A 26,208-nucleotide genomic window follows, 5' to 3' on the forward strand; every position below is an offset into this window, starting at 1 on the left:
CTTGGCTCGATACCGTATATAGCAGTGGCAGATTATTAACTGAGATGTGTATGAAGATCAATATAATATAAAGATCAACACGTCCTTGAGTTTAGTGCTCGTAATTTCATAGGGAAGTGTTTTTTCCCATCTCCATTTAGCTTGATTATTCAAGAGTTCTTTAACCATTACAACAGAAGCCTTTTCAGAAGAAGAGCATTTTTCTTTCACCCGAGTTGCTATGAGAACATGAATCATCTCTTTAGCACAATAGCAACAACTGTAGTGCTTAAGTACATCCACTGATTTTTTACTGTTTGTTCGTAGCTCTCAACTAGATAAGCTGTTGTTATTTCTTTCTTCTTGAACAAGCATAACATGATTGCTGAAGTAGTAGGAATAATTGGACCAAATAGTGAGGCGGTTAATGTAAACAGAAAGAATTCATCTCTTTCAAGTACAGTAAATTGTCCTCCAAAAATATGGAAATCTTGTCTATTTCTTGTTGTGCCCTAGAGCAAATTTTGTTGAGTTTGTTGTCACATCATTATTTTCGGACTGTGAAATTGCTAATGAGGAACAGGCTGCTTTCATTGGAACACTTGTATATGTTTAAGGCTGTGATGAGATGTACATGGACCAGGCTGCACCACTGGCACGGGAAAGGTTAACGTTCTTGCACTCACCATCTACCACAGGTGTCTGCCCTCACTGCAGTTGTTGCCAGGGAGCCCAGTTGGGTGAGGCTGGAGCCGACTTCAGCTGCACTGAATTAGCTTCTGAGTGAGAGATTATAAACCATGTAATCTGGCATGTGAGGCTCTTTTTGGTAGCTGAGGTAGGAATGAATGCTGTACTGGAGGAGGGCAGTGCCAAGAACTTTTTTGCTTGATCCTTAAGGCTGTGAGCTGTTGCTTTAGATGACCTTGGGAACTGTAAGCATGTCTTTAAATTTCTTAACTGACCAGTAAAATAAGTTATTCTGCCCGTGAGAGTGAAGGTAATTGAATGTCATTTATGTATTAATTTTTGGGCCGTGCTTTTACTTGCTTTGTGCTTACTGTTAAGGGTGGTGTTTTCACAGCAGTTCAGTTTGCTTTGAGGTAAATGGTTTCTCTAGAAAAAGGCCCTTGAAGAGCAAAGATTGATGGATGTATTTTAGTGTATTGGCATTTTCTAGTTATTGCCTTCCTTCCTAAATCCTAGCTTCAAACACCTGCTCTCTAACTATGGAAGGTGTTTGTTGAGATCAATGTTGAGATCAAATGTAGATGAGTGAGACAGTAGAGATGAAATTTATTCTAGATGGGAGGAGATGAGTTGTTGGGAGAAGTCTTTACAGCACTTAAATGATTTGAGGCTACTGGCCCACACCAGGACTTGTGTGCTTAACTTTAAAGGGAGCTTCTGTTCCATCCTCATTTGGCACCTGTAGTTTGTTAATCTATTGCTCCTTTTAAAGACAGAAATAAATGCTGTGCAAATATATTTAGGCAGGTGAGATGTCTGAAGATCAGCTGAGACAGTTCTCCCAACAGCACTGTTAAATTTTAATTGCTTATGGATCTGTAAGTATGTACATCTTCCTATGTGCTTCTGTAGTACAGAAGAATTAGAATTAGGAAAAAAATGAAGGCTTATATTCAAGAAGTGTTTCTAACGCTGTCAAATTATTATGCCAGTAAAACATGTAAAATCTCTTCAAGATCAAACAAATATTTGATGTGGAGATTCTGATTTGAGAGGTAAAAAAAAAAATAATTATCTGGTATTCCTAGCTTTGAGTATATGAAAGAAATGGTTCTGACCTTGGCTGAAGTAAATTAATACAACTCCATTGACTCCAGGGAAGCGACACGGATTTATACATTGTGATGTATCTGTTCTTAGTACTTGATGATAAAATCTAGAGATTAGGCTTCTTCATCAGTTTTTGTCTAAGAACTAAAGAAAGATAATAGGACTATGAGTGGGGATATGATTCAGTATTATTCTGTTTTTAAACTTCTAACCTCAGGGAATAGAGGTCTGAATGCTTGCCATGGGTCTTCCTTAGGTTTGATGAACTGCTTTACCATTGTATTTAATTGTTTGCACCTAGTATTATACTTAACAAAGATTATAAGCAATTAAACAAAAGAAGAGTAGTGCTATGACTTTTGTTTTGAGTGCCTCATTAACTTGTATTATGTTGTTAATGTAGGGTAATCCACCAACATTATTTAAACACAAAAATTCCTAGGTAATCTTGTAGAGCGCACTAAGCTTCTAATCGCCATTTTTGGGAACTTCCTGCTCATAATTGAGAACCGATGATGTATTTTTATAATGAAATCAGATTTTGGAAAGCATTGAGGGTCCTGTTGCTTCAAAACAAAAGCAGAGGCAGTCAATTGCCTTAACAGAAATAAAACCTTAAAAACATAAGTTAAGAAATAATCAGTGAGATAGTTAAGTTTTGGGGAATTAACTAGATTTTGATGGCCTAATCATAATTTGGGCAAGTTGATCTCAAATGCTGAATTACAATGAAATGTATAGAAAATTTAGTTACAATCTGGCATTGCTGCTCTTGCACAATTACGCACTGCAGTCAGAGTTATGTTTTGTTCTTTAATTTAGTGAAAACTCAGTTGTGGAAACTCATTATATTGCTGTGAGTGTGGGCCTTGTTGCATCTCAATAAAGTGCATGGCAAAGCTTGAGCTAATGACCAAGGAACTGGGACTGATCCTGATTGCCCTCTTTAGGAGCATATTCTTTGGGGCAGGTCGCACTTCATGCAGCCATACATAAACTTGTCCTGGTAGCATGTAGGCAAGGATTGTTTCACAAAGCTGTGATAACCTTTCCTTATGGCACATAAATATCTGACTGCTCAAAGGCATGCTTTAAGAAAACAGTGGAATCCTATGGTTCCTGTTTTATAAATATATAGTATCTTCCATCATATACAATCTTTTTAAGAAAAAAATCTGTTTGAAATTAGCTATCAAGAACACTGCTTCAGGCCTGAGCCAGAATTGAGCGAATATGAACTGCCAGTGATGACCAGTTTTCTTTGGGGATTATGGCTTTAATTATGGAGATGATTTACCTAATGTGTAGCTTATATATATCCATGTATATATGTCATTAGCAAAGCAGGCATCTTGACTTTTGTTTGTGAAATCTGACATGCAATCTAAACTGTTTTGTCCCATCTTATCAGTGCATACAAACTCTTTATATGCGAATGCTATTAGCAATTATAGTATTACTGAAGCCTGATAAAGACTTGAAGCCTGAGAAAGACTTAAAGCTCTGCTGAAATGCAGGGAATGGCTTCCATCTCAGTGTGCCTTGGACTAAAACATGATTGTTTCTGGGTCCTTGGTGTCCCTTGTGAAAATTCATGGGATATTCACCTCTGATGGAAGACCAAGTTATTAAGGTAACAGGGCTGGTGGAGCTTCTGGAGCAAGTTCAAGCTCCAAAATAAGGCTGATACATGGTTTGAACCAGCTTTTCCTTAGGAGGATTGCTTGTTTTCTACAAATATTTTGTACGCAAGCAAAAGGTGAAGAGCCTCTGCCTCTGTGGTGCCCTCTGGGTGGGTGCAGAATGGTGCAGCCCATCCCTGTGATGCAGCAGCACTTCTGCCCTCCAGCTGCACAGTGCTGAGCTCATTGCACGTGCTGCTCCTGCGGGATCCCTGCTGAGCTGGAGATACAGAATGTCTTAAAGTCTCCATTGCAAAAATAAATCTTGCTGATTCTGTTCCACAGAAACAAAAATTAACAAACTCATCGCCAGCGGGATCTAAATTTGATTTTTTTTTTTTTGATCTTCATGCTTTTAAACGCATTCATCTTTAAAATCTCTGCATAATAGCAGAACTGTTTTTCCCACCCCTTGTACACAGCATCATCAGGACATAAAATGTTTCTGGCCATCTGAGTATAATAATGAGGCAGCTGTACAGCTCCCTTTGTTTATACCTATTTGGGCTTAGACCTGTTGCAGTGTCCTCTGGATGAACCTTTCTCATCTCAGACCCTGCGATTTGATGTCTGCTCCAAGCATTGGTTGAAGACCAAGTTTCAGCAGTTCATTTACTCGATGTGAAATTTAGTGGATCTAAATCATCACCTTTTTGGTGAGACTTGGCAGTTTGAGGTTTGGAGATCTTGTGGCTTTGTTTTAAGTAATGGCTGGGGCTGGGCTTCAGCCTTTGGCTTTCAGACCTGTCGGTATGTTGCATGGACTTGCCAAGTAAATCACTGCTATTTATGTTATCATAAACCATTACATGTGGGTTTTTTTTTTTTACAAGAACTAAGTAGGAGAATTACATAGGTGTCTGTATTTGCAGGCAAAAATTGGACAAAGGGTCTCAAATTGTTTAAATTGGTATCGTCTGATTTTAAAGAGCTTTCCTGTACACTTCAGCTAGCTTTTGTTTTAGTGTAATTGACAGAAGGGAGTTGTTCTCCTCCAGCTTCTCTGCTCATGTTCGAGAATGCGTTCTCTGCGAAAACCTTCACCTGTAATTAATGTTCATGTAACAATTATTTTTGCTGTGAAACTGGCCCCAGCAAACTGTATTTTAATGAGGCTGTTTTTGTCTTTAAAATGGAAGGTCAACTTTATCTGTATGGAATCTGATCTAGGTATTCAGTCTTATTTCTCCTTTTTTTTTTTTTTTTTTTTTTTAAGTGTTCAAGTGGACCAGATCTGCCCCTATGTAGGATTGCTATCAGCCAATGTGAATGACAGACTAGGACCTCTGCCTGAGAAATACATTGAGGTATGTGAAATTACAAAGAGAATTACTGATGACCATGTTGCTTTGCATGCAGAAAAAGACAACACCCGTTGTTATGCTGAAATGAACGTGAACTTAGAGGATGTTAGCCTGAGATGATTGCAGCTTTACTGTGGTAGTCTGGCTTGTACATTTTTATCCTGCATATGAGCCCGTGTATACATGTATAACACAGCCTTAACCAGGTTATCACAAGTACAAGCTGGCGTACTATCAAAATGAAACTGAAGCTGAAGTTAAATACATGTGTAAGTGTAATGCACTTAGCTTCCATAGCACAGTTGGGCTCCTGTGGTAATGATACGCCCTTAATTTAGCTTGAGAAATCAGCAAACTCATTGTGTTGATGGTATGACCTAAACTAATCTTCTATCCAGAGTTTCAAAGATGAAAATACACAGAAAACTAATCTAGAGCAGCGCTGATAGCATATGATGGTTGAGAGGTTGGGACGTTATTTAAAAATATTGTAATGTAGCTGATGTAGGATTTTCTGTATTGCAGCATCAGTCATCTGTTATTCGCTTCAAAATATATTTACCTGAAAGAATAAGGCTTAAAAAAAATAAAAGCAGGATTGTTAGTGATCAGGGTGCAGGTTATCATAAATGGTGGCAATATTTTTCTGCTCCTGTTTTTTTTTTTCTTGCTCTTACTGGGTTTATGAAATATATAAGATGTATCTATATAAATCATAATGAAAACTGGCATTTCCTTTGGTACTGCTTTTCACTTCTCTAAGTCAAATAGGAGTGCTACAATGTGCCCAAGCCATTTAATATTATCCTACACAGTAGCTCAATGAAGTAAAACTTAGAGCAGGCCCTATCTGCATCTTCCAAATACTTCAATAACAGATTGCTGCTCAAAGCGCATTGAACACATCCAAACAGGAAAAATGTGCGAAGAAATCTGAATGAGAGTTCTTTGTTTTCTTGAGAGTAATTTTTCTTGCTTTGAGAACCTGGGCCACAACTTCCATTTCCTAAAGATTTTACTGGCTGGTTTGTAGATTGTTTTTTATTTGTTGCTGTTTGAAGAGCTAATAGACTGTTATTATCTATGCAATATACGCAGCCAAATATTTGTATCTCACCATGCTAGGTACTGTATGGAAGAGTTATCATTGTTCCAAATCTGATGATCTTATGGTACAGACATAAAATATAAGCTACGTAACTATGGTAGTGGGAGAATGAAAGAAGGAGATGGCAATAGCAATGACAGAGAATCAGTGCTGTTCCCTGCTTATAGATATCTTGCACAAGTTTCTGCAACTGAAATATCTACTGTCATCCAAAACTTGGCCACAATTGATTGCTGTAGTTTCCAGACTAATCCTGCATGCATCATAGGAAACCAAACTACCAACTTATTTTAAAATGATAGCATAGCATTTGGAAAATTCCCGATTTTCCCAAATAACATCTTGGGTGAACCACAAGAGATGCATCTTACAGGACCACAGTCTGCTCCAGCAAACCTGGAGAGAAACTCCACTGACTCAATGGAAAATTCAAAGGATCCAGGAACTCTGAATCCTTTCTTTTCCCCTTCTTAGAAAACTGCATTGAAATGATGGGGGGGGGGGGGGGGGGAGGGGGGAGATTCTAGTGATGTGCAGATTAGGAATGTTAGGGAAGGCGGAAATTAAACCTCAATCCAACAGAACAAAGAAATCATCTGAAAACATTCTACATCTTTGTGTCAAATCCATCTTTTTGCATGTAATAACAAGTGATTATTCATCTCTTCACACACCGAGTTGGTAGTATGCTCTTACAATCATGGTTCCAAACAGAAAAAAGTTTAACTTCCTTGTCATCCATCTTTGGCTTCCAGTTTTGCCTGGAAAAAAAAAAGTGGGGGGGGAAGTATTGGAGTAACAGAATTTCAAACCTGACAAATAAATGGAATAAGGATATGTTACACAACACACACACAACCACGACAGTGGAGCAGGAAGGTACTGTTTTAAGAAAGCTTGCCCACATGAAGAGAAGTTTACTATTCTGTGTTAAATTTCAAGGATCCTTTTTTTACTTGGATCTTTATACTTTCCTTCTGGGAAGGAAGAAATTCAATAGCTTAGTCCTCCAGCTTTGTTCTAAGATACTGGCAGTCTGATTTTCATGTAAAACTGCATTTGGACCACTGTAGCTAGGTTTAACCACATACTAGATCTTACCAAAGTCTCATACAAACCAACTATCATCTGGTGTATAATTTCCACAAGTGTAATGATGAAGATTCAAAGGTGTTACTCCTGGCTTGCACAGATAAAAAGTTAAAATGCTGTTCTCAAGATAACAACAATAATGGGATCCAGGTTTTTATTCTGTGGCTGTAAGGAGGCGTCAGACTACCAACTTGATGTTCTTTTTGAAAGTTTGTTTTCTTCCAAAATTGTTAGATGTTAAAATTTCTAACAATAGTCACAAAATATGGCTCCTATGCTGAGCCTAATTGAATCTGGTTATTTATTATGCAACATAAAATGTATTTATTACATGGGATGTGTTCAGAAACGTCTCCATTTACCATATGTTTTCAAAAGTGCTTTACGCAGTGCAAATTGAGAAGATAAATCTGCACAGTGAAACCACCAAGGGTCAGGTAGTCAGTCCAACCTGAGTCTTCGGAGCCAACCACAGCTTAATTCCTCCAAGATGCCTCAAACAGATGCTGCTTTACATTGTGCTCCCTTCTTTCATTCTCCAAAAACTGTTTTTTCCTTCTGCTGTTCCTGTTTCTTTGGTCACCATAGTTTGTGAAGTGTATCCACCCAGATTTTGCTTCTGGTAAGTTTGATAGTGTCTGTGGGATCTCAGTGAACTTCTTTCAACCAAAGACCAAAATGTTGGCGGCCTGAAGTTTAATCATTTGCAATTTTCCTACTGTAATCTTGAATGAAATGACTACTCAGTGCAGCTTCAGATGGGCTGCTGACCTTGTACAGTTGTGTCAGATGAACTTCAGGTTGCAAAATCCCTGTTTAATTTGTTTTGTTTATTTCCAAGCTGCATGGCAACGTTTCATTGACATAGTGGCTGTTGTTGGCTCACAGCTACTGTGATATTGAGCAGTGAGGTTCTGGCATCTGTGTACTGTGATGAGCCTCTTCCAATTGCTGCTCAGAAAATAATTGTTCATCAAGGCAGGAGGGTCAGTTTTGATTCTGTGACCTGAGTGGGAAAGGCATATGGTTTTGTCATGCTGTGCTGCTAAGCAGGTATTTAGTCAGCTTTGCCATGGGACTGCTGCTGTCAGGAGAGTAATGTAGAGAATATTCACACATTCAATTTATAGAAAATGTATTGAAAACTTAAACTGAATTGAGTAATATACTTGTTTCAATAAAATCTGCATTAGATCAAGCCAAAACTGAAATATACTGCTATTTAAACAGAAACAGGAGTAAGTATTCACTGGGTTAACTTTAATATTACATTCAGATGTTCTGGAATTGACTGATAGAGCAGATGGGACTATGATGACCAATTCCTAATAAAATATAGAGAGATTACACTTGTTTATCTTTTGTTATTTAGAGCCTAAGGAATATAGAAAAGACAATTTTCACTTTTGTTTCATAGAATTAGGGTTATACTTCATATGCAACCTCCCTCAAAACTTCTCTGGTTACAGTACTCAAGTACCCTTGTTAATGTTACTCATTGCTAATAAAAGCAATGTTCCTTATTTTTTGACAGGCTTAGGGGAGTAGCATAACTCCAGTCTACAGTTAAATTCTGTGCTTTTCCAGTTCATAGAGAATTTTGGCAGTAGGGCAAGACACATGTATATACATGTTGCATCAACTATTGGGAAAGCTTTGTAAGTATTCCTTTACTTATTGATCAAACAATGTTTATACAAATAAGCTGTCATTTAAAGTGGTTGTAGTTCTTTTTCTTGAAGATAAAATCAGCGTTTTCCAGATGTCCCTCAACTTTTTTTTGCCTTCTCTCCTATATGGCCACTAGAAGATAGTCAACCATTCTCTTTATACTTCTCAAGTTTCCCAGAGTAATGAAATATCCTGAGGCAGCCACATCTGCAATCCTATCTAATTGTGGAATTGAGGATGGGAATAACAGAACCAAATTAACAAAGAGCCATCATTAGTAAAGCCACTGGTGGTCAACCATAGTTGATATTGGTTTGTTTTTTAGGCATATGTTGGTGTTTCAGAAGCACTGTATCTGTGATTTCTTCTCTTGCTGAAGGTTCACTTTTAAATTTACAAACATGGAAACACTTTGTAATACCAAATGCAGTAAGGCAGATGGTGACAAAGCCAATTTAGTTACATGAGATGATTAACAGAAAGCAAACCGGCACCCAGAAATGTTGGATTTCTAGGCAAAACCACTGTCTGGATGCAGAGGAAACAAAGCAAAAGCTTTTATCTGTAAAAGTGACAATGGACAATAAAGATCAGAAGGTAAAGATAAATCTGTTTTACTGCCTCTGTGAGGATAGGATGAAAAGCAAGGGAAAGCACTGCTGAAATGAGTAATGCTTTGAGCAGTGGAGAAGCTGATAAATGCTCAGGTTACGTGAACTTGAACAGAACGCAATTGTAAAGTTTGTTTGTTTTCTAACCTGAAGTCAAATTGAAGAAATTGTATATCTTCATAGCAAAGGGCATTATTGTATGGATTTGGAGACTTCAAAGACAGTATTGTCAGCAACCAAACCACTTATAAAGTTTTTGGTAAAGAGTTGCAGCTAGGGAGTGACTGTGGCAAGTACTGAAGATGTCAGTGTGTCTCCACCAGGGAAGGGTATTGGTGACCAAATTGCTGCATTTGCCCTGTTCTCTCACTAATGGACTGGTTTCTGCTGGGCTGTAGGGCTAGCAGTGGCTTAGTCTTAATGATTTTGACAGGCTGCAAAAATATAAGCAGGTGCTAGTTATGCCACTTTGTGCCCTCTGTCAGTCAGAGACTGTCAGCAGAGAAGTCTACGAATCGAGAAATGCTGTTACTTGCCTAATTGACAGACTGAAGTACCAGTGATTGCTGTGCAATCAGGAAAACTCTTGTTTGCTAATGTAACATTATACTGGTTAAGATGCCAGTATGTTTCTGATAGATAAGCATTTGAAGGAGGCTAGTTCTAGATGTCTCGTGGTATGTACATATTATGGTTGTCTTGGCTGTCTGTTAGATGTGCCTCTGCTACTGAGGCAAAGGTGGTGAGCTCTACTAAGCACTTAAAATTAGGCAGTACAAACATGCATTTGGGATGTGGTATTGACTGAATGTGCAGAATAACTAGGTGACCATCTTTTTAATAATTGTACTTGTCTTTCAATTAGAAAACTCATTTATACTGAATATAGGTGAGCTGAAGTTGAAAACTTCACTGGATGAAATGTAAAGGCTTCCAAACATGCCATAAGAACTTCTCTGCAGAGTGTGGTTACTTGAACTATAACTTCAGTTTTGCCATTCACACATTTTCTATTGTATATTGCACCTGCTTGAAAGTTGCTTAGAGAGAATGAAATAACCTTCATGAACAAATGGGGAGGAGCAAAGGAACAGAGACAAGAAGTGCTGCAAGAAGTGGTCGAAAGCAAGTTCCCTTGTACTGGAAGTGGAGCTGCGTTGTATTGCTGCCTCTTAGAAGGCAGTTTGTTAGCCATGGAAGCACAATATTATTGCCTTGTTCCTGCTCTACAGTGAGTAGATAGAACAGTATTTCAGTCATTATTTTTAAGGATGTGAATGTATTCTGCTGGAAGCAATTGCTAATTTGAAAGGAGTGAAGGTTATGTGTTTCTCCCTAATCCCAATTTTCTTTAAACAAATAACATCCCCTTTGCTTTTTTCTTCCATCCTCATGTTGCAACTAAATGAAGGAAGTTAAGTCATTAGTACACTCTGGTCTTCAATATTCTTTGTACAAAGTTACGGGGAAAGTAATCAATAAACATTTTTGTTTCTTGTAGCCTCTGGGCTGCAGTGCAGTTGCAGTGGAACTGAGAGCAGAGATCCATCTTTAATGCTGCTGTTTTTTCCCCCAAATAGAGCTTATAAGCCAATACACATTGTTTACTCGAGGGGCCATATGTAGCTAATCTTTATGGAAATAAAAGATGAAAATATTCATATCTAGCCACATTTAGCTAAAACTTGTTTTTTCCCCATCTAAGTAGGGCAGGTAAACACATCCCTGATATAGAGTAAATCAGTTGTTTGAAGGATTTCATTATTTTCCCTGTTCTTTTCTGCATTTCTTGGGCTAAGAAAAATAAATCCATAAAAAGAATACATTAACCTAATATAGGTGCACTGAATATCTGCTGCTACATTCTGCACAGTATAATTCTCATCTGATTTACTTCAAAACGCTGTGATCCCAGCTGTAGAATAGCAACAAATGCAAACTAAAAATACTTAGTTACTGATTTAAAAAGATGACTCTCTTTAATAGCATAAAATCAGCTGGGACCAGATGGTATAGCACAACCTCATCCACACCCTTCAGCAGAAGAGCAACTGATGCTTTTCAAATTCAACTTTTTAAAGTGAAATCCTTAAAAGCCAAGTAAAGGCTAGAGCCTTAGGTAAAGGATTCTGGAACTAGAAAATCAGTCATCAAGTAGAGCAGGTAAACAAAGTGTGTCTTTGCCAGCTGTTTGCTTCACTGTCTGCCCAAATGAAAAGTTGACTATATTTGTTGTACTGGGGGACTTCCCTCATGTGAGCTAAAAACAAGTGCTATTTATGGAAGCAATGACTCAATGTGTACTGAGTGGAGATGGTGTGACACTCGTGCAGTGCTGGTGGTCAGTAAAGGGTAAGGATGTTCTGAAGGAGCTACCTTTGGTCCAAACCTTTGGACTGGATGATCATCAAGTGATTTCCTTGAATCTGAAAGGAAAGATAAGGCAAGATAAGGCTGTAAATATAATGCTAGATTTCTAAGAAGCAAGCACTGATTAAGTAACAGCACCATTGAAGTCTGTTGTTCTTGAGCTCATGGGGTTGGAAGTGGAGGAAGCATGGAATCTGTTGCAATCTCCCTGGACCATGTATCCCCAAAACATGAGGATGGGCTGCAGATCTACCTGGAGCGGTGACTCTTTCTTTACGGAGTTCCCTGCTTATTTCCCTGCTATTTGTTCTAGGTTAAAGTGCTTTTCCTGGGTAAGACAAATGCTTAGAAAACAAAGCCTAGGTCAAAATCCCTTGCAAGTAAAACAGCAATGAGGAAAATTGGATTTAGCTGAGTAATGAGAAGAATGGAGAGAATCCTGCTTGTAAGGCTGTGAAAGACAGTCTTGGTGGGTTTTCTTTGTCTTTATCAGATCAATGACTATGAAATGTGTACTATCAGAAGGGTAGAAAATAGGTAAGTGGTTTTAAGACTTCATTTGGTTAATGAATTAAAATGCAGAAGGAGAATCCATGTAGGTATACCCTCTTGGTCATTTATCATTGCAAGCACTCCTGAAAACCATGCCAAATTCAGGTTTCACTAATATTCACTAATAGCCATAGGCAAATGAAATTAGCATACTGGTGAGTAAATTAATCCTAGTCCCAGAGGAAACATGTATCCCTATGAAGCACTGAAGTACAGTGCGAAAGTTTTTATTTTATTTGTTCCACAGAGTATGGATAATGCATCAGAGATAAAACAGGTCAGGTAGAGTAAGCAGAATGCCATCCAGGATGGTAAAGGGTACCCTGCCAGTAGAGTATGGGATTAGAAGTGGCAAGGAAGATGCTCAGCAGCATACAGCAAAGCATCATTACCATACCTTAAGTTAAAAAATAAGAATAAGTAAAGGTACTTCACCTCAAAATGAAGGCTCTAAGGAAGTAGAGAGAGAGTTCGTATTACTTATTTCATGTTTGTCCTGTTTTGTTGGAGACCCATCATGCGTGTGGACAAGAAAGGAGTAAAGCTGTTTTTTCATTTGTCTTTCTGTGTAACAGTCCTGAAAAGTGTAGGGGTTCTTTCCACAGATGATGTCTAGTATGTTGACTTCCTAGAAGTTCTCAGATAGTGGTGTCTAATTGATGAGAGAGAGAGGGATAAAGCAATTAACTGGCGCAGTTAACTCGTGCAAGAAGCTCTTGAAGACAATATTATTCAAAAATTGTAATGAATGTTTGTGAATGTTAAGCTTTAAAAAAAAAAAAAAGCAGAGAAAAACAACGAAATCAAGCACAATATAAAAAAACCCAGCTCCAATCACCATATTCTTTCTGTTGGGAAATGTTTCCAGCAGGTAGGGTTAGACAAGGTGCAGTGTTTTACAGCTGTAATTCTTCAGTTACTGGGGCATTACTCTGCCCTTGCCTGGTATTCCCTTGACTTCAAAGGCCCTCCCTGCTCCTCACTGCTGGCACTGGTCCCGACAGCCTTTGCTGTGGGGTCAGAGGCTATGAAGCATAGATGTAAGGGATAGGCATCCTCCTTTTCCTAGCTATTGGTTTGGAAGAGTGAAAAAAGCCTGGTTGGGCTTTCTCTTTCTTCCTTAGTTGTCTGTAGTGCATATTTGGTTGGTAATGTGTTTTTTTGTTGCTGTCCTTCGTTTTTTCTCCAGAAGCCAAAGGTTACTCTGGTATGATCCTATGCGTAACAGAATTTGTCTAGTTTGACTTCTCTTTGAAATATCAGATATCCAGGAAAATGCTGCTGTAATTACTTACTGTACCATGAAATATTGTTTTGCTCTTACATTGAAGGGCCATGCAAAAAAAAAAAATAAAAATAAAAGGACTGGTGTAGTGCACTCTTCTGGTATGAGAGAGGATGTGTCTACATTGTACAGTGCCCTGAGCAAATTTGGTGTAGGGTAGGTATGAGGATTGAAATGATAGGAGACTGGAATTTTATCTATCCTTGCCTCATGGTATTCCCTTACTGGTCTTGCCACCCTGTTAATATTGCTTCTAACTGGGGATAACTTGAGTTTTCATTTTGCTGGGCGTGCGGTGACAGCTCTGCTGTAAAAGCAAACATTCCATGTGCAGTGCAGTCCATCACTGTAAGCCACTCAGCGCTCTTGTTGCAGTGATATAAATGGATCTCCATGCAATGAGATAGTGATTAATAGCAGGTAGAGCACAGTGTGCAAAGACGTGGTGCTGTATTCCCTCCCCCCCACCCCAGCAGTTGTCATTTAATGCACTCTATCAGGAGCAGTTTTATATAATAGACACAGGAAGATCCATAAAAGTAACATCTGAGACTGCAGTAGGGCAAGTATTGATTTATTTGTTACAATAAAATTTTTGTCGTTACTATGCAATTGCTCTATCTCTGGAAGAATTGATAAATGTTGTTGGAAGCCACAACCCACTGTGCAAAACTTTTTTTTTTGTATTCCATAATTTCCTGTAACTCTTCTAAAGAATCATTACTCCTTATTACATAGGCCTGGCATGCCACCTATTTAGATAAATGCCTGAACAAGTGTGCAGTAAATATTCACAGCAGCTCATGCTTCAACTATATATGCCACTAATTAGATAATTTAGTGGCTCAAATAAATAAATACGAAAGTAGAAGCAGACCTGAGAAAACAGTGGAGCAAAATGTACTGTCATCTTCATGCTGTGGACCAAGATACCAACTTCTGTTCTTTATCAGGTGACTCAAATGTGCTGTAAATATTAGAAATAAGAAACAATGAGATGTGGTAAAACACAGTAATTTGCACTGCTACGTAGGTACAATAACACATGATCAGGGAATATTCTTAGTGTTGCCTCCTTCACATGGCATTAATTTAACTGGATTTGGTGCCTTTCTTGCCAAAGGCTCAGGGGATGTGCTGTGTTGAGGGTACCCAGAACTTCAGTATCTGGAGTCCATTGTTTGCAGTTCTCAGAGCCTGTGTCAGAGGGAAAGCACCACCACCTCTCGTTTGGCAGAGGACAAACAGCCTGTGACTCACCCGAGGTCATGGCTGAAAACCCTCATGCAAATAAGCTGCTGTGTTGGTTTTTTTTTGTTTTTTTTTTTGTCATTCTTTGTCTTTTATGGGAGATAATGCAGTGCTTAAAAGTGCTAGCACAAATCGTGACCTCCACGTGCCAGGGAATTCCACATGTGGAATGGATGCAAGAAATAAAGCAAATATTTTTCCCTTACTGGAAACTTTTTTTTTTTTTTTTTTGCAGAATTTTCCTCCTGCTTGACAGCTTTCCTTATGTTTTCGTTAGTACTTCACTTACCAGATCTGACAGAACCTGAAATTAGGTTCCCCATAGATGAAACCTGTCGATGCTGAAATTAAGTAATCGGACTCAGCAGGGTGGAGACAATAAATGCAAGTTGTGCGTGGCACCTCAGTCCCAGCTGTAGGGTTCAGTAGAGCTTGGTACTGGAGTGAAGGCACCTTAGACCCTCAACACAGTCCAGTCTTGGTTATTGTTTGAACACTGATACAGCAGATTGTTATCAGTTTTATATTCGCAGTTGTTTTCTGGTCCCAGGAAGGTCAGTTTTTGCTCATGCAAAAACATCTTCACAGTCATCTCTGACAGCTTGCAAGGCTCCAAGCTTCACTTTCAGGAAACCCATTTATTCAGCGCAAAGGGTTCAGATGCCAAGGTCTGCCAGTGGGAGCTTTCATGCGAAAGGCAGCACTCGCACTGCTCAGTTGTAAGCACTGAGTTTAGGATTCTTTGCTCAATGAGTGGGGATGAGAGCACTGGAGTTAGGCTGGGAGAAGCCTGGCTGGTGGATGGCACAGTGTGGTGAGGGGTTGGTGGGAGCTGAGGTGCTGCGCTGAGCAGACTTGCTGTGTGCTGATCTGTGGAGGAGCTCTTCCTGCAGCTGAGGAACCAGGCTGAGCTAGTACAAATGGGGTACTTTAAGGACAATGTTCCAGGCTTGACTCTGTCTTTTGTCATCTTAAGGGGTTTAAGGTGGTTTCAACATTGATTTTCATGTCTGAGTCTTTTCCATGCTGGATTCTTGTTATTGCTCAGATAACACAAACTACAAATATTTGTGGTTACCAATTAGCTGATAGAAATATGAGGATTGCGTGACTTGGTAGCTGGTCCCATTTGAGGATATTCAGTATCAGCTAAGGTTAGTATCCAACAACAGCTAAATGAATACTCAAAAAAGGTCAATGAACTACATATAAGATTTCTAGGTTCTTTTTTTTCCAGCATCAAGCTGCTCAAAATGAATTTTTCATTACATTTTACAAAGACTTGCTGGCGCTTTGTTGTCATTTGTAAAGTGATCAAGCCTGAACCATTTACCAGTCCGTAATGCCTGTACCTGTACTGCTTGATATCAACACAAAAACATGCAATAAATAAAAGATATTGTTTTGACTTTAATTTTCAGTATCCAAGGAACATACTAGCCAGTAGTGAGATAATTTCTGCTTAGCTCTGAGTAGCTGGAAATATCATACCCCATTGCTAAACATCCGTGGTTTATACAAAAATATAGATTTCCTTTAAGTGCTTTGCTTAAGTCTTTGGTAAGTCGTATTTACGTTATTATTGTTTATGTTCCGAGAAGTCAGTAGGAGGACAGCATTGTTGCAGTTTGTGTGGTTTCATGATTCACACTTGGTGAGGTAGCTATCAAATGAGGGGAAAGGAACCGCTGACAAGTCTATAGACATCCTGTGCCATAGGACACAAGGAAGGACAGAACGGTGCAGCCAGATTTGTGTTTCTTGAGTAGTGTTTTTTTCCTAAACATGTTTTTGTTTTGATCTGGTAAAATCAGCCTGCCTAGAAAGGCATAATTTTCACCTAAAGTGTGATTTTTGCCATGGCTTTAATATACTGATCTGGTTAAATATCATCACCTGATAGTTAATAACACTTGCAAGATTCGGTGTTTTGCAGAAACTTCAGTCGAATCCTCAACAGAATGCAATCAACCCAAACTGAAGTGCAAGCAGAAGAATAGGGACTGTAAGAAATAGTTACTGTGAATAGAGTAAGCAGCAAGTATTTGCTTTATTTGCTTCTTATGATGATGTAATTGGGCAGACACTAATTAGGATTTTTCCCTCTGACTGTCCCGATGCGGATTTTTCTTTGTGATGTCATCATTTGATCATATTGTGGCATTATCAGCTTTGTCCTCATTTGCAGAAAGAATTTGGTAATCTCAAGGGGGACAAGAAAAAGTGATGTGGTAGACATGGTCAAAACAGACAAATAACAATGGTGCAATCACCTGTGGTGAATCTTTTTTATCTGAATCTCTTCTTTATCTCAGGGTTGCTTAGTGTGATGATTCTCAGCATTTTTGACATCTTGACTGGGCAGCGCTGCTCTACAGAAAAGACTTGTAGCATGTCCAGCTGCTCTGTTCTACAAAATGCTCATTTGTATATTTCAAACCTGGCTCATGAGGTTATTTGAAATCCATGGAGGGATCTCCGTAGCTCCGGTCTTGCACTGTGAAACTTGGTTCATTGTTTGTTGCAAATTCATCTCCATGTGTAAGTGTTATTTTGAGCACCTCTAAGGAGGATGTGGATAGTTTCTTAAACTTTTTTCAAAAAAAAAAACCAAAAAAGTGTGTAGGTGTATTTGTGGCATTTCATGAAGCTGATATGTCAAAGCAAAAATGCTACAAAATTAATTTTAATCAGACGATCCAAAACTCTCTGAAGTTTGTTTCTACCAACTTTACTGAGTTTAAGTTCCAGCTACATTAGAGATCTCAAGCAGTTCAGATTAGAGCACATAATAATGCTGTAGGTGGAGCTGGGATTTATTTCTAAACCAGTAAGCTATTGGAAAAGTGCACTGCAGGGTGAAGATCTCCTGTCCCCTGTTTCCATGAGAAAGAATAGACAATGAGTATGATGATAACGACTGATAAAGGCAGGGCCAGATCCTTCACTGCTTTACCTCCCTGTCCAACTTCAGACTTTCAGGTAATATACACAGCAGCAGGAAAGGCAAAGCAATTAAATGCTACCAGAGGTCAGACTGAGTGCTGAGCTGCAGGAAGGGAAAGAGGAGCATTTGCTTGTCTCTCTTTTGTAGTAATGTTTGATAGAGGCAGGCAGGGTCATTGAGCCCTCCTTTGCTCAAGGAAAGCTTGAAGGGAAGTGAAAGCAAGCCAGTTCTTGAAAACATCTTCCTTTTGGCTCTTTCCAACAAGCTTCATCAATGTGTTTATTATTGTTTGGATGCTTAGGGATCACTGAGTGAGGAGTTTATATCTCGGAATGAGTTCACGGGGTTTGGACTCTGCTCTCTGAAGTTGGTGTCAGAAGCACTGTGCAGAGCTGAAGTGAACCATGATCATTTCAATATTTTTCAGCTTTCCTATTTGATATCTCCCTTTAAGTCTCGGAGGTTTTTTCCTCTGCTCTGTAAAGAGCAAAACTTAAGTACATATTTTTCTAAGAGATTGCTGTCTGAATTTTCCTTAAGTTAAACCATGTGTTTTGTTGGAAACTTTAGATGTTTATCTGTTTTGCTGGATTTTCCCTTTTATACTTTTTACCCTCTCCTTAGGGAGCAACAAAGCAAAACACTGAAGTCTCATCCAGACAATGTTAGGAGGACAAGAGATAAAGCAGGGTTATATTTGCTCACAGAAATGTTTAAGACTCTTGCTTTGCAGAGCTCAGCATCTTTGTGGAAGACCAGACCAGTAAATGCAGAACCTGTGTGTCTGCTCTGTGGGTACACCATAGCTTCTCCTTCCTCCTCTAAGAAGAATGGACAAAGTGGATGTAGATGACACCAAAAGTAATTGCTTTCTCGTATTTTAGAGAGAATCTCTGCATAGTCCCTCGGGTACCCTGCTTCCCTGGGAAGAAAGTGCCAGGTCTCTGCAGGTGGAGACCCTAACCCTCCATAGAAGGGCATTCAGAAGTCCAAAATGAAATCCCCTCCGTGTTTCAGTGATGGATGTCAGAAGGAAGGCAGCAATCATAAAGCAATCCTATCTTGGGTTGGTCCCTGTCACCTGAAGCTTCTTATGCCCTGAAAACACACTGCAATTCTGTTTATTAGCCTAAGGCTCAACAAGGAATCCTAAATCATGGTAGATGATAAATATTGAAAAAAGAAAATGTAACCGGATGCCTGTCCCATCTTTTGTGTTTGTGCTTCAAGATTAAACAACCCTCCTTCCCCACCAGCACATATCATAATCTTGGCTTTCAAGAAAATTCTTAATTTCTGGAGAACTTGATGTTCTCCCTCACTGTTAGCCTTTTTGAGCACTGCTGTCTGGGGAACACAAAGATTAAGTGGAAAAAGAGGAATATGGCATCCTAATGGGAGAGCATAGAATCATTTGAGTTGGAAGGGAATCTTAAAGGCCATTTGGTCCAATGTGCTTGCAATGAACAGGGGCACCTACAGCTCCATCATGTTATTCAGGGTCTGGTCCATCCTGACCTTGAATGTCTTCAGGGATGGGGCACCCACCACTTCTCTGGTGCCAGTGCCTCACTGCCCATATTGTAAATAATTTTAATTACATCCAATCTAAATCTCCCCTTTTTTAGTTTGGAACCTTTTCCCCTAGATGATCCTAAATGATCAGAGTTGTTTCAGAGTCCTTGTTAGGGCTCTGAGGTCACTTGTTCAGAAAGCTCACACCTAAATCCTCAGGATCTGGAGGATCACTGCAAAGGACGCTGTCAGGTTTCCAGACTCCTGACATCACAAACATCCCTAACACACACAGGACTGGTGTTTTGCTGTGGCATTTAAATATGCTGTAAAAGCTGCAGTGAATCTCACTGGAGCATTGTAGGTGAAAATGTTTGCGAAGTGGGGATGCTGCAGATTTGTGTAACAGCATGCTTCTTCCAACAGCTGCACAGCTGGTTGCATTGATCAAGGGTAAATGAGTGTCCAGTAATCTCTGTACAGCGCTGATAAGCAGGTACACGTGGATTTCCAGGACAAAACAGCCATAAACCAACATAGCACTATTGCAGCAACAAACCAGCCCTAAATTTAGACCTTGGGTTAAAGGGTAACACTCAATTTGGTGGCATTTCACTGGTTTGCATTGCACTGGAATATTAAGAGTCAACACATGAGAAATATATAATACCACTCAGGAATGGTGTAGTTGTCCTGGGGATTGTTAAGGAGAATGCTGATTTTAGGAGCATGGGACTCGAGTCAGGCAGTATTTTTATGCTGTAGGATGCATTTCCTACTCCTGAAAGCAGGGTTGCAGTTGTCACTCAAATGATAGTTTTTGTGCAACATGTAATCCTGTGGGCTGCGGGGGGAGCTTTCCTTTGGAAAGCAGAAGTGGGAGGGTGAAACTGTACTGTATGAAAGAAAGGGGTTTGCAGGAGGAGGGATGAATTAGTTGCACTTCACTGAAGCAAGTCATGCTACAAAGCTTTGCACTGCCTGAGGAATGGACTTGTGCTGGGCTGGGATGGCTGTGTGAGCATTACTGTTCTGCCTGGAGCTGCTGTAAAAGACTTTTATTGTTGGCAATTTATGGTGGTGTATAGGAGTGTTTATGTGAACAAGGGGAAGAAAAAACTCTGCATTCTGTAATATTGCAACCATGTGTGCTTGCCAGGCTTAGCTTAATTTTCCTTTGAATGAATTTTACTTTCACCCCCCATGCTCCTCCCATAACTGTTTTGTTCTCCCTGGCTCTCACTACTTGTGACTGCATTCAGCATCATGATGTATTGCAAGAAATGCACTTCTAACTGGTCAGTCCGTGAAGGACTATGTCTCAAAGAGCAGTGCAAGTGATACGCAGGGCATAAAGATGCCATGGAAGAGCAAGGTGATGGAGCTGCATGTATGCTCAGAGATGTACGTGTAGAAAGAAGGAACAGGGAAGTAGAGTAAAAGGGTTTGAACTTTGTCCGGTTATGAGAACTGGCTCTGTAATGCTTTTTGAAGTTCTCTGCATCTGCGTCTTCTTTTATTCCCTGTAATGAGTAATGTACTTCTAATGGATTATTTCATCTCCCAGAGGACAGTCTGACCCTTCTCACCTCTCCTTATCATAGGCGTAAGCAGCCATGGGGGAGACAAACGGTGTTTCGCCCTTCCCCAAAGGGTGTGTTGCAAAAGTCCCACAAAATTAATTTTCTGGCCTTCCTCATGGCTGTCAGGGATTTCATCTAGCTTACAAGGCTGTGGGTGCTGCACCTTGCATGGAGCCTGGGCTAGGAAGGGAACACAGCTGGAGGTGGAAAGCCAATTCCTGAAGGCTGGAGCAAAGCAGTGTTAGCCACAGCACTTCTCATGTCCTGGAGTCCAGACCAGGAGGTACTTTACTGAAACACAGTCTCACCCCAGATCCTTGTGTATATTTTACACCCTTTTTTTCCCTTTGATTTAAAAGTCCTGATAAACATTTATTTAACCCAATTACGTTTCAGTGGCTTATTTGGTCATCTGAAATAAAATCTTTATTTTCATGTTTTTTTAATGTATCCTTTTTTACACATGTAGCTCTGCTTATTCACATACAGAACGTCTGAAGTGAAAGCAAAGCCTTTGATCGGAATGGTATTGAATGTGAGTGGTTACGCTGCTAATATCTGCCAGACAGTCTATAGAACAGAAACGTGCATCTATAAACTGGTGGATTTGGGAAAAGACATTTCTAATGTCCTATTGCTATTCTTGTTTCCCCTCACGATGAATTTAAAACACGGAGAGTTGGCATGTGGAAAAAAATGTGAGTTCCTGCATCTGATACAGATCTATGTGATGAATATCTAGAAAGCAAGCAATTTGTCAGGAGTTTTCAGTCTAAGGGTCCTATTGCACGTGGCTTGTAGGGAGCAGTGATTTACAATTCCCTCTGAAAGCTTTTCTGGGTTGAAAAGTTAATAGATGATGTTGCTATGTAAGTGTGAAGAAAATCCTTTCAACCCTTAAAGGTTAGGATCAAATAAAAAGTTGCATTCCCTGGAACACAGAAGAGAGAGGTTATATCCTGAACTGATGTGCCCCTGTTATTTAACTGTTTGAATTAATTTAAAAAACAAATGTTTTCTCCAATGGGGAAATACTTTATTTTGATACGAAGAGTCATTGAAAACATACGTCTGTCTCGGAACAAAATTAGCTGTGATGTTGAACTCACGTTCAAAGGTATATTGGCAAACATCCATGTGGAGCCCAAAAAACACCCATTACTCTTCTTTGATTCTACAAAACTGGCAGAGATTTTCCTTATTAGTACCCACACTGCTATCCTGCTGGTTGAGAGCTGGCTTTAATGCCTTAGAAATAGGACAATTCCTTGAGGACTTTTGGAGTCTGTCTCGGCTTGGGCTTCTTTTAAGTACAATTTATTAATTCTCCTTGAAATCTTGAAGTCCCATGGGAGGGAGGTTGGAGCTCTACAGTCTTTAAGGTCCCTCCAAACGTAATCAGTTCTTTGATTCTAAGTCACTGCTGTGAAAAATGGTGGCATCTTGGATTGATGCAGATATTGACTGCATCTTTTTCTCACAAGCTCTGTCACATACCAGTACAATGGTTGCAGAACCCATCTTATTGCGTGGGTTCTGAACTATGAGTCTGAAGTGACTGTCTCCCATCAGGAGATGGAAGTGAAAACTGGTAATTTCTCAGGCAGAAGTAAGGTGATGAAACGTTTGTTGAACGTCAAGTCCTGGAGGAAGAAGAAACAGAAGTAGCTTTGAGGAAGGAAAAGAAAAATGATTCTGTAGGGGAGAAAGCCAATGTAATGGCAGGACCCAGGGTAGGCTGGGGTGTTGGCAAATTGGCTGAAATGCGACTTCTGAAAAGCCATGAGACAGCAGAAAAATATCCTCATCAACTAATGAGCTAAGCTACCATCCAAGGAATTCTCCCAAGTGCTGAGGAGCCCTAGAGAAGGAAATAAACAGCAATAATGATGCTTATATTTATGTATCTCTCTACTTCATGGTAAGTGACAGGGATTTGCTTTGTCTTTGGGCACACAGGTATGCAAAACTTTCCTTGTGTTTAGAGTTTGTAACTTCTAATGTTAAGATCTCTGGTAGGAGAGAATCTCTGTGATTTATCACCATCCACAGATGATGTTTTGTTCTTTCCCAGCAGTGAGTTTTTATACTTTCTTCATCTCTCATGTAAAGATGACCACTCTGCTAGTATGGGTCTGACTGTCAGCACCGAGGAGCTCTGAACCAAGGATAATGGGGCCTGGTTTGGGTTTGCTTTGCTGAAAATGCCTGTTACATTAGATAATTTCACATCTGATGTGAGCTGTGCCTTCTGCATCTGAAAGGGATTTGGATGTTGTGTCTCACATCCGACCATGTAATACAACTTGTGTAGGGGCACTGATTAGGGTAATACACATGTAATACAACTTGTGTAGATCTGTGTTTTCATGTTGCTTGGGCGTGACCTTCCCCAAACTCAAAACCTTGGAGCGGTGGGGCAGGCAGGAGAGGATAGGAGGCAGATGCAGTTTGTTCTGCCTTGGGTCCCATTCCAGCTGTTCTGGAATTATTATATGATTATATTATGGAATATTATGGTGTAATATCTTGTGCAAATATTTTAAATGAAACTGCCATCCATTTTCTTGAGGTAAACAGTGCGCAGACTCTGCTGCCTCCCTCTTTGTTCTCAGATTTCCACTTTGCCCCTCAGCATTACAGTCCAGATGGCAATATTCACAGATTTAACTTATTTTGTTAGGTAACAACACCCTTCCCCCCCCTCCCCTTCTCTCCTCCCTGTGTGCCAGCCTCCTGCCATGCTCAGGGGCACACAGACAGGAGGGCTTTGCATCCCCTTACTGTATGTGGATGATTCCACCTGTTTGTCCACCTGTTTGCCTCCTTTCTGCCTAATTAATAGAAAAAGCTGTTGCTCCTCTGCTAACGGAGGCTGGATTGTGTCCATTTGTGCCTGTAAGTCCCCCAGCACTGTAGGTGGGCCTGGAGGTTGTTGAAGGAGCAGAGCAGCCTAGGTCTGTGCTGAGATGGGAAATGCCTTCATTCACAAGTGAACCTGTTGTTAGCAGGGATGCTGCTCCAGGCTCATCCTTTTTGCAGGTCAGGGTGTGTTAAGCCCCACCAAGAGGACTTGAACTGTGTTTTTGAACCTGAGAAATGACAGAGACCTCCAGCGTGGGGTATGCAGTGTAACTCCTTCCACTCGCTTTCTTTTCAGCAGTAGTGCAGTGCAAAGCTGAGTGTGCAGCACAGCTCTGCAAGGTATCCCTTCAAAATTTGATGAGGTGTATTTACTTGAGGAGTGGGTGCCAGAGGAGGAGGCAGGGGAGATGCTACTTGCTCTCTTACAGAGCTGTTTACTGACCAGCTATTATTTTCATCTTCTGTATTATTGAGAAATTCATACATTGTATTTGCCTTTTGTATAAGGCTCTCAACAAGTATCTCTTTGTCAGTCTTACAAAGGGCAATAAACTGTGCCTTGCAAATAAGCCTCAGTAACTGCTGGACATTATGACTAATTGTAATGCAGCATATATCCTTGAGGACTATAAACCTATATTAAAAGACAATGGTTGAGAGAAAAGCTATTGAATTGAGATAGTACTCATGTAACCCCATGGGGGCTCAACAGACAACAAGGAGACCATTGATAGGAGCTCTTAGCACAAAAAGCCACATAGACGGAGAGTCATCCAAACCAGTATGGTGTGTGGATGACCACATAGTTCAGCTTAATGCTGCTTTTGTTTTGTTCTCACTTAGAGGCAGACAACAGCACACTGGAACATCAGAATTAGTTCTGTTTAGGTTGCTGCTGAGAGAACAAAGGGGAAAATGAGAAAATTTAATGGGGCAGTGCCCCCCTCACCTTCTCTTGTCGTGTGCAAGTGCTTCTGAAATCTGTCCCAGGCCCAGGGTAAATTCTGCAATTCAAGTGAAAGAAAGAAGACTGTTGTCTTTTTTTTTTTTTCCCCCTCTCTATAAAGATTGAGCGATATTAAAGTTTCTTTTGCTATCAGTTATTAAAAAGTCACTGAGGGCAGAACTGAATCAGTTGCTGGGATGGTTTTCAGGTCTAGGAATCATATTTTGGCTCCTGAGGCTGTTGTTTTTGGGGTTTGGGTGAATTTTGCAAATTTTGCACCTCACTGTTGTGTTAGCTGCTGAAGGAGTTGCATTAAAAATCATTTCCATCTCTGGAGCAATATGTCTTCTCCTCCTTGGTTTGACTCTAATTGCTTGGATGGTAACTGGTGTCTGTGTACACAAAGCCAGTTTTACACTGAGACCTCTCTGAGATGCATCTGATTCTGTTATGGTTTTATTCTTGCTTTTATTCCAACCTAAAGAACTAAGGCATCCCTGTGATTTAAAGGTGATCAAATCTGTATTTAGAGCCTATTTCATGAACTAATTAATGACAAACTCCACCCGGAAGAATGGTTTTGCTAGCTTTTTAAGGAAAGTTTCATGAACATTTGATCCTTAAGCAGAAAAAGAGCAAGAAATGACCTTCCGCTCTTCTTTGCGTTGCTCTAATTGCAGGTAATTTCCTCTGCAAAGTGTTTGGTTTCTCTTGATTACCTACATCTTCCTCTGAGTCTCTTAGAAATGCCATTGGGTTCAGTGTTCTGCACTGAGAATGAAGGCTCCTGGTGGCTAGCACTTTTGCTAGCTGTCTCCTATCTTCACTCACATCGTTTTGTCATTGCCGGGTGCCTCTCTCAGACTTTTCTGCAGGTCATCCTCTTTAACTTTCCCCAAATCTGATTTTATTTCTTCCTTCATATGATGCTTTTTTGCCTGGTCCTGATTTCTCATTGATGCCTGCATCCCAGCTCCATCAGATTATGTTTTGTGAAGGAATTGGCTCCAAAGAAACACCCAAAGTGGCAGCTATAGTCTTACTGATGCCAATAATTTACCCAGTGAATTTGTCCCAGAAGGGTGAATTGGACAATTTGCATGCTTAGCATTAGGCACACTGAAGTCTTTCACAAAATCAGGTCTAATGTGCACACTGAACTTGCCCTGACTTAGTACAAGTGTTCCAGTCCAAAAAAACCCCACAATTTAAAGTCACCGTGTGAAAACCTGGTTGAGATGTGGCCAGTGTCAAAGCTGTCTGTGACTGCCGTGACTCAGGATGTCAGCTCAGCTGTTAAGAGAAACACCCAAATAACAAAAAGCCTGCAGTGTCAGAAGTCCTGCAGCGAATGAACCCCATCCTGTAGCAAGGGATTAAGTTTTGTAAGAGCTTAACCTAAAAAATGAAGTGCCATAATTTCGTATGAATCTCACCACCATCTTTTTCTTTTAAATGATTTTGTTTCTTTTTTTAGCCAACTTGAAAAAAGAAAAAGAAAAATCCTATTTGTTAAATTAGCCCAAAGCTAATGCACCAGACTTCCTGTTGTTGTCCACTGTAATTCATTATTCTGGTGCAGTATTCTTTTTTTTTTTTTTTTTTTCTCCTTTCCATTGCCTGAATAATGTTCTTTGAAGGCTACAT

The 26,208-nt window shown here is 39.9% G+C and overlaps 1 long non-coding RNA gene across 1 annotated transcript in view; it reads left to right on the forward strand.

Annotated features, from left to right (window-relative positions):
- The window catches only part of LOC122183328, a 165,780-nt gene that overhangs the window by 61,274 nt on the left and 78,298 nt on the right, over positions 1-26,208 (forward strand). Inside the window, exon 3 of the long non-coding RNA XR_006180231.1 lies at positions 4,678-4,768. This is a non-coding gene — a long non-coding RNA (uncharacterized LOC122183328). The remainder of the gene's footprint in view (positions 1-4,677; positions 4,769-26,208) is intronic.

This window comes from Lagopus leucura, unplaced genomic scaffold (genome assembly GCF_019238085.1).
Source record: "Lagopus leucura isolate 7727_CA_CO unplaced genomic scaffold, USGS_WTPT01 Super-Scaffold_100017, whole genome shotgun sequence".
Classification (NCBI taxonomy): domain Eukaryota; kingdom Metazoa; phylum Chordata; class Aves; order Galliformes; family Phasianidae; genus Lagopus; species Lagopus leucura.